The sequence below is a fragment of the Scyliorhinus canicula genome, chromosome 17 (assembly GCF_902713615.1).
Source record: "Scyliorhinus canicula chromosome 17, sScyCan1.1, whole genome shotgun sequence".
Lineage (NCBI taxonomy): Eukaryota > Metazoa > Chordata > Chondrichthyes > Carcharhiniformes > Scyliorhinidae > Scyliorhinus > Scyliorhinus canicula.
In genome coordinates this window covers 124596471-124605632 of record NC_052162.1, presented here as the reverse complement: position 1 = coordinate 124605632, position 9162 = coordinate 124596471, and the positions used below count along the sequence as shown (strand labels likewise).

The 9162-nt window shown below is 47.4% G+C and overlaps 1 pseudogene; it reads left to right on the top strand.

Moving 5' to 3' along the window:
- LOC119951595 overlaps window positions 1–8743 on the top strand; it is a 19319-nt pseudogene extending 10576 nt beyond the window's left edge.
- The last annotated feature ends 419 nt before the right edge of the window (window positions 8744–9162 follow it).

Here is a 9162-nt window from a genome sequence, read left to right as displayed (position 1 = left end):
GACTTTACCTTTAATAACAGTTGAATCCACTCGATATAATCCTCGCCCAATCTGAAGCATCGCACTGTATGCACCAGATGATTTGACTCGAGCAAAAGCTTTCTCTGCATCGAAGGAGATCACCAGCCCATCCAATGCATATTTCTGAAAAGCCAAGTCACATTCAGCAACCTTCCAACATTGTTACTGTAAAACCTTCCCCTTATAAACCCAGTCTGGTCCTCCCACATGATTGTCAGAAGGATGTCCTCCAGCCTTCTCGCCAGAACTTTAGACAGCAGTTTCAAATCAACATTCAAAAGAGAGATTATCCAATAAGAATCAAATAGATATTAGCCTCATGAAGAGTCAGTGGCAGCATCCCCGAGTCTAAAGAGTGACAATATAGGCCCTCAACGGGTCTAACAAACCCTCAAACCCCAGATTAAACTCACACCCACAGCCATCCGGTCCCGGTGCTTTACCCGGCTACAGCTCCTTCATGGGCTTTGGCACCTCTTCCCCAGAAATGGGAGCATTAAAGGCCACAATCGATGTTCACTACGGTGCAAGAGGACACCAGGCATAGGATCATCCTTGATATTAAAAAATTGTCGATTCTAGTATGACATTAATGTGGGGCTGGAAAGAAGATTAAATCTCCGTCCCTCAGGTGCAAAGTTCTCCAAACATCCACAAGCCGAGGCTAATGCCCTATACAACTCCCAGGTATAAATTATCATTGGCTGGCTCATCCTCTGTTGCAGCCTGAATACCATAAGCTATAAAGCAAAGAAGTGTGGGGGGGGAGGGGGTTCCTGGTAACTGGGAGCTTATCCACCAGAGACTTTAAGTGGCCGTTGAAATCGCCAACCACAAAAGAGTTAGTCGAAGCTAAGTCTACACAATCCACAAAAACCTTCATAATGAAGTAATTAAGGGAGTAATTCAGGGATCCATAAACATTCATTATTAGGGATACCTTAAAAGGGATATTTTTATTAATAAGGATTGCCACACCCTTGCTACTTGATGAAAAGGAGGCAAAAAAAACCTGCCTCACCCAATCCCGCCTCAATTTAAAGTATTCCTCATCATCCAGAAGAGTTTCCTGTAATAAAGCTATGTCAACTCTCTCCTAAAGAACGGAGAGGATCTTTTTACTTCTGATAGGATGATGGATGCCCGTACATTCCCTGTGAAAATTTTAAGATTAACGGCCGCCATTAGTTAGATACCTGCAGGTACCTAAACTTACTTCCTCTTGGGAGCTCTACCCTCTCCTTCGTTCCTCTATACTGGCAAACCCTTCTTCCAGGTACAGATCCCTCACCTTAACCAACCCCACTTCTCTCCACTTCCTATACATGCCATCTATCCTCCCCAGCTGAAAACCGTGGTTTTTGCACAATGGCATTAACACCGACATCCCCATTATCCTAAAGTGTCTCCTCAGCTGGTTCCAGATCTTCACCATGGACTACACGACAGGACTCTCCGAGTGTTTCCTTGGCGCCATTGGCTGTGCCGCCGTCACCATAGTCCTCAAGCTGGACCCCCAACAGGATTCTTCCTCCATCCTCATCCATTCTACCCCTTCTCCTTCCCACCACAGCCTCACCTTCTCCACATTCACGCCCAGTAATAATGTAGCAGGTTTGGCCACGCCAACCCTCCCTTCTTGCCTCTGTCTCTGCAACAGGGTCCTCTTAACCCTTGTCACCTTCCCTGCCCATATAAAGTCTGAAATAATCATATCCAGTTTTCGAAAGAAGGCCTTCGGTACAAAGTTCAGGAGTGTCTGGAATATGAACCTCGGCAGAATGTTCATGTTCATCACTTGGACCTTCCCTGCCAAAGTCAAGTGCAGCGTGTGCCACCTCTTCAGATCTTCCCTAACCTCCTCCACCAGTTTTGTTAAATTTGATTTATGTAGCACCGCCCTTTCCCTCACTACCTGAATCCCCAGGTATCTGAATCTGTCTCTGGCCAGCTTAAATGGCATGCCCCCTAGATTGCCTCACTGACCCAACTCGTTCACCAGGAACACTTTGCTTTTCCCTAAATTTAATTTGTATCCCGAGAACGCCCCAAACTTCCCCAACAGGCCCATGATCCTCTCCATGCTCTCCAGTGGGTCCGAAACATACAATAATAGGTCATCAAAACCAAAACCTCCCGGCTCACCATAAAAAAGTCAATTCATGAATACACCCTATAGCGACACCCGATGCTCCCTACGTCCCCTCGGAATCCCTTGCCACTCAGCCGATCCCATAAGATCCATTGCCAGAGGCTCTATGGCCAGCGCAAATAGAAGTGGTGACAGCAGGCACCCCTGCCTTGTTCCCCTGCGTAGTTCAAAATTATGTGAACCCATATAATTGGTCCGCACACTCGCCCTCGGTGCCACATATAACAGGCACCCATAACACAAACCTTGGCCCAACCGCGAACCTTCCCAGAACCTCCAACAGGAACCGCCACTCCATCCGGTCGAATGCCTTCTCATCCATGGACACCTGGAGCAATGCCTCATTAAACTCCGCTAAGAGCTGTGGTGCCAGGACTGTCGCAAACCCCGTATAAAATTCCGCTGGGTAGCCATCGGGCCCTGGGGCCTTCCCCAACTTCATAACCCTTCGGCTATCCAATATCTCCCCCAACCCCACGGGCTCCTCTAGCGCCTCCAACTTCTCTTCTCTTCCTCCAACTGTGGAAACTCCAGTTAATCTAAAAACCGTCCCATGTGCCCCTCTTCACCCCCGGGTCCGCCCTGTACAGCTCCTTACAATAATCCCTGAACGTCTCCTTTATCTTCTCCGGCTCCGACACCACATCCCCTGCCCCAGTCCATATCTTCAATATTTCCCTGGACGCAGCCTGCCTCCGTAACTGATACTCGAACATTTGACTCGCCTTCTCCCTGTATTCATACTGCATCCCCCTGACCACATGCAGCTTCCTACCGCCCTCCTTGTTGACACCCTATGAAATTGCCTCTGTAATTTATTCCTCCTCCCCAATCCCTCCGTGTTGGGCGCCCTGGGGTATTTCTTTTCTACCTCGACTACCTTGTTTGTTATCCGTTCATATTCCTCCTTCCTTTCCCTATCTGCATGTGCCTTGAATGAGATAATCTCCTCGCGGGCCACCGCTTTTAGCACTTCCCAAAAAGTGGCCACCAACACCTCACTGTTTTTGGTTCAATTCTACATCATCTTTAATTACAGCCTGAACTTTGTCACAAAACCCTCCATCTGCCAACAGCCCCGAATCGAGCCTCCACCCCGGCCTCTGCTCCCATCCCGATCTAAGCTGAATCTCCAGCCAGTGGGGCGCAGATTACTGTCCCCGTTAACTCTGCCCCCTCCACCCCAACCAAAACCTCCCGGCTCACCATAAAAAAGTCAATTCATGAATACACCCTATAAACATGTGAGAAAAGGAATACTCCCTTCCCCCTGGCTTCTTGAAGCTCCATGGGTCCACCCTTCCCCTCTTTTCCATAAACCTGCCCTGCTCCTTTGCCATTCGTATCCTACCCATTGATCTATCTACCCTCGGCTCTCGGACACAATTAAAATCTCCTCCCATAATCAACTGGTGCATCGCCAAGTCTGGGATTGCTGGTAGCAACCCCCTCATAAAATCTACATCATCCCAATTCAGTGCATACACATTCACCAATACCCTGGTGCCCCTTCTAATACCCCACTCACATCATCCCAATTCAGTGCATACACATTCACCAATACCCTGGTGGCCCTTCTAATACCCCACTCACATCATCCCAGTTTGGTGCATACACATTCACCAATACCACTTGAATCCTTTCTAATACCCCACTCACATCATCCCAGTTTGGTGCATACACATTCACCAATACCACTAGCATCCTTTCTAATACCCCACTCAACATCACATATCTCCAACCCGGGTCCCTCGCTTTCTTCACACTCACAAACCCATTTTCTTACTCATCAAAATTGCCTTCCCCACGACTTTGAATCAGACCCCGAGTGGAAAACCCGACCCACCCATCCCTTCCTTAGAATAACCTGGTCCTTCACGTGGAGGTGCATATCCTGCAAAATAATCACCTCCACTTTTAAACTCCTTAGAGTTTAAAGACCCGAGATCTCTTCACTGGTCCATTATGCCAGCTTGTAGCTGCTGTTGAGTCAAGAGTCAAGAGTTCTGCTTCTTTCCCAAACACCTTTATTTTCTTTGAACACACTCCATACAAAGCTCCGTCACCTGAGCAAGTGCCACCTACAACCCCTTGACATGTCAGTGTCGTCATTGGATACTGAACATCAACTTATTATATAATTGGAAGGTCTCTTAACCCATTCCCAGCCCATTGAGCCATCGCACATTCCATGTTATAAGCCGTACCGGGGGCTTACGCCTCCATTTCCCGCTCCTGTCTGCCATCCTCACCTTTTAGCTCTACCCTTGTTTCACTCTGTACCTGGCTCATCCACGAAGGCCCTTTTCTCTGGAGGGGGATGGGACGAGGTCAGGGGCAGAGAAAAGGGCCTTCATGGATGAGCCAGGTACAGAGTGAAATTAACAGGGATAGAGCTAAAAGGTGAGGATGGCAGACGGGAGCGGGGAATGGAGGCGTAAGCCCCCAGTACGGCTGATAACATGGAATGTGCGACAGCTCAATGGGCTGGGAATGGGTTAAGAGACCTTCCAAATACATAGTAAGTTGATGTTCGGTATCCAATGACGACACTGATATGCCCCTTTGAATGAAGAACTTCTTTCCAACATCTCCCCTGAACGCTCCAGCCCTAATGTTGAGACTTTGCCCCCTCAATTTGAAATCTCCAACGAGTGGAAATGGTTTATCTTTGTCTACCCTGTCTTTCCCTGTTAATACTTTGATCAGATCACCCCTTAACCTTCTAAATTCCAGTGAAAACAAATCTGATTTGATGAATCTGTCCTCGTAATTCAACCCCTGTAACCCAGGTATCCTGTTTGTAAACCTACGTTGCCCTCCCTCCAAGGCCAAAATATCCTTCCTAAGGTGTGGTGCCCAGAACTGCTCACAGTCTCCAAGTGGGGTCTAACCAGGGTTTTGTATCGCTGCAGCATAACCTCTGTGTCTTTACATTCCAATCCTTTCGATATAAATGCTAGCATTCCATTAGCTTTTTGATTATTTTCTGAATTTGTTCCTCGCATTTGAAGGATCGATGCACCTGACCCCCCCCCCCCCCCCCAAGTCCCTTTGGACATTCACTGTGCCGAACCTCTTTCCATTCAGAAAGTACTTTAGAAAGTCCAAAATGGATAACCTCACATTTGCTTACATTCAATTCCATCTGCCACAATTTTGGCCATTCACCTTGTCTGTCAATATCGCGTTGCCTGTCAATATCGCCTTGCACCAACGTGAGAGAACCCAGTAGAGCACTACTGGAGCTGTGTAGATAGTTAATGATAAATAAAATAAGTTTTGTTTCCTCTACAACTCAGTGTTGGAGTCTTCATTGCCCCTCACTAAATACCCATCACCCCCACTCTCTCCTGCCACTCAACCAATTTCCCAACCAGGTCAGTAATTTGCCCTGAATTCCGTGAGCTTCCACCTTAGCTAACATTCTCTTGTGTGGAACTTTATCAAATGCCTTCTGGAAGTCCATATAAATGACATCCATAGACATTCCCCTGTCCAGTAGCTTGGTCACCTCTTTAAAATTTCAATAAGATTAGTAAGGCATAACTTTCCCTTCATGAATCCCTGCTGACTCTCGCTGATCGACTGAAAATTTTCCAGGTGTCAGTTACCCCATCTCCGATTATAGACTCCAGCAATTTCCCCCACCACAGATGTTCGGCAAACTGGTCTGTAATTCCCGGGTTTCCCCCTTTCACCTTTCTTAAAAAACAACAAGTGCAAATTTCCAATCCAGAGAGATTGTCCCGAATCTAGGGAACTCTGGGAGATTCTAGTTAGAGCATCTACAATCTGCCCTAGATTGCTATCCTTTAACACCCTCGGATGGAAGCCGTCAGGTCCTGGGAATTTGTCACTCTTTAGTTCCATTAGTTTCCTAGTTAGTGATTGTATTGTTATGTTAATTGTATTAAGTCCCTGTCCTCTATCGACTATTCATTTTTTCGGGACTTCTGGCAAGTTATGCCCCTCACCCTGGCACCGGGCAGGCAACATACCCTGTGGGACTCTCGGTCCTGCTTCCAAAGGATGTTATCAGTTCCCCTAATTATAGAATCCCCGACAACTACCACTTCCTCCCCCTGCTTGAATGGCCTCCTGTACCAGGGTGCAGTGGTCAGCCAGCTCATCCTTCCTACAGTCACTGCTCCGATACCCTGCCCCTCCGAGTCCGCTCCCTGGGGACTCGGCTGCGAAGCCCTGAGATAAAGTTTTTGTACTCACAGCTGCGAAACTCCGTCCCTCCGTGTCTGCTCCCTGGAGACTAGGTTTGGGGAATAGGTGTATAAGGCTCTGGTCAGACCCCATTTGCAGTATTGTGAGCAGTCTTGGGACCCGTATCTAAGGAAGGATGTGCTGACCTTGGAAAGGGTCTAGAGGAGGTTCACAAGAAGGATCCCTGGAATGAAGAGCTTGTCGTATGAGGAACGGTTGAGGACTCTAGATCTGTATTCGTTGGAGTTTAGAAGGATGAGGGGGGATCTTATTGAAACTGACAGGATACTGCGAGGCCTGGGTAGAGTGGACATGGAGAGGATGTTTCCACTTGTGGGAAAAACTGGAACCAGAGGACACAATCTCAGTCTAAATGAACAATCCTTTAAAACAGAGATGAGGAGGAATTTCTTCAGCCAGAGGGTGGTGAATCTGTGGAACACTTTGCTGCAGAAGGCTGTGGAGGCCAATTCACTGAGTGTCTTTAAGACTGAGATAGATAGGTTCTTGATTAATATGGGGGATCAGGGGTTATGGGGAGAAGGCAGGAGAATGGGGATGAGAAAATATCAGCCATGATTGAATGGCGGATCAGACTCGATGGGCCAAGTGGCCTAATTCTGCTCCTTTGTCTTATGGTCTTGTGGTATTAGAGCCGAGATATTGGAGAATGAGAGTGGAAAGAATGTTCCAAAGAAACTAGAATTCTCTGTTCTGAATTTCTATCCTGTACTGAGTGTTGACTTTTGTAAACTCCTTTTACAGATATTACAAGAGGAGGAATTACAGACAGAAATCTCAATTATCACGTCTCGGTCTTACAGAGTCACTCGATACCTTAGGATCTGAATATCATCGGCCTTTGAATCTAGGAGGAGAATTGTTTGCCCATTTTCAACATCAGTGTGACTGGAAAAACACCGACACACACACACGAGTGAGAGTGTTCCAGAGCACTGACTGTGGGAAGAGCTTTAACCAGTTTCACAGCCTGAAAACACATCACACTATTCACACCGTGGAGAGACCATACACGTGTTCTGTGTGTGGACGAGGCTTCAACTGATTGCCCAACATGGAGAGACACGAGGAGATGCAAAACATGAGGAAACCGTGGAAATGTGGAGACTGTGGGAAGGCATACAGATTCCCATCTCTGCTGGAGATTCATCGACGCAGTCACACTGGGGATAGGCCATTCACCTGTCCGCAGTGTGAGAAGGGATTCACTGTGTTGTCCAGTCTGAAGAAACATCTGCGAGTTCACACTGGGGAGAAGACGTTCACCTGCTCTCAGTGTGGGAAGGGATTCACTCAGGTATCCAGTCTGAAGTCACACCAGCGAGTTCACACTGGGGAGAGGCCGTTCGTCTGCTCTCAGTGTGGGAAAGAATTCCTTCGCTTATCCAGTCTGAAGTCACACCAGCAAGTTCATAGTGGGGAGAAGCTGTTCACCTGCTCTCATTGTGGGAAGGGATTCAGTGATTCATCCAACCTGCGGACACACCAGCGAGTTCACACTGGGGAGAGACCATTCACCTGCCCTCAGTGTGGGAAGGAATTCAGACATTCATCCGCCCTGCGGACACATAAGCGAGTTCACACTGGGGAGAGGCCGTTCACCTGCCCTCAGTGTGGGAAGGGATTCCCTCGGTTACCGGACCTGAAGAAACACCAGCGAATTCACACTGGGGAGAGGCCATTTACCTGCTCTCAGTGTGGGAAGAGATTCACTCAGTTATCCCACCTACAGAGTCACCAGCGAGTTCACACTGGGAAGAAGCCATTCACCTGCTCCCAGTGTGGGAAGGATTCAGTGATTCATCCAACCTGCGGACACACCACCGAGTTCACAATGGGGTGAAGGCAATCACGTGCTCTGAGTAGGAGAAGGCAATTAGTGATCCATCCAACCTGCAGACACACCAGCGAGTTCACACTGGGGAGAGAACGTTCTCCTCTCAGTGTGGGAAGGGAATCTATGATTCGTTGCACCTGCTGAGACACGAACGAGTTCTCAAGAGATTACAGGGGTTGAATTTTGCTGTTATTGTTTCTGCTGTCAATTACATCCAGGACTGCATTTTGTTCATTCTGAGAGTTGGTGAATGGGGAGGGTTTCTTGCTGCTGGACTGGTCGTTCTCATGGCTTTGTCTCCAGAAGGCTGACGCTCTGTGAGCATTGTTGTGACTACCTTGTTTAAAATTTCACAAGGATTTCAGAGTGAAGGGGTTGAAGTTAAAACTCACCACTATTCTTAGAATTCCCCCTATACCAAAAAAGGGTTGATATTCTAAATGGTGAACAGGGATTCTCACTCCCTGACTCCGATGCAGGCTTCGGTGGGTGCTATTCAGGTCAAACTATATTTTCAAGTTATCCCCCAGTATAACCCATACCTTCACTGAAGAATTTTACCTACTTCCCCCTTAGTAGCATCGATGTCCTGGGTCCTGGGTTATTAAGTAAGTAAAGTAGGCTAATAACCACTGTTTCAGGTTAAAACTTTTAAGTTATTTTATTATTATAATTTTTTCTTTTAAAAGCTGCAAACACTTTCTTTACAGAAAGGTAAAAGGATCTTGCTTCTGGATCCTTCCTGTTGGTTGAAGGGACCTTCAGGCCCACCTTGACAATCAATCTTCTTTAAAATCTGGTCTTCTTGAGATGTATTCGCTGGTGAACTCGGTTGCTGTGTCCTGTCCTTCCCATGTACCGAGCTGTGAGAGCTGGCTCTGGCTCTGCTGGCTGTCCCCTTTCTTCGGGTTTA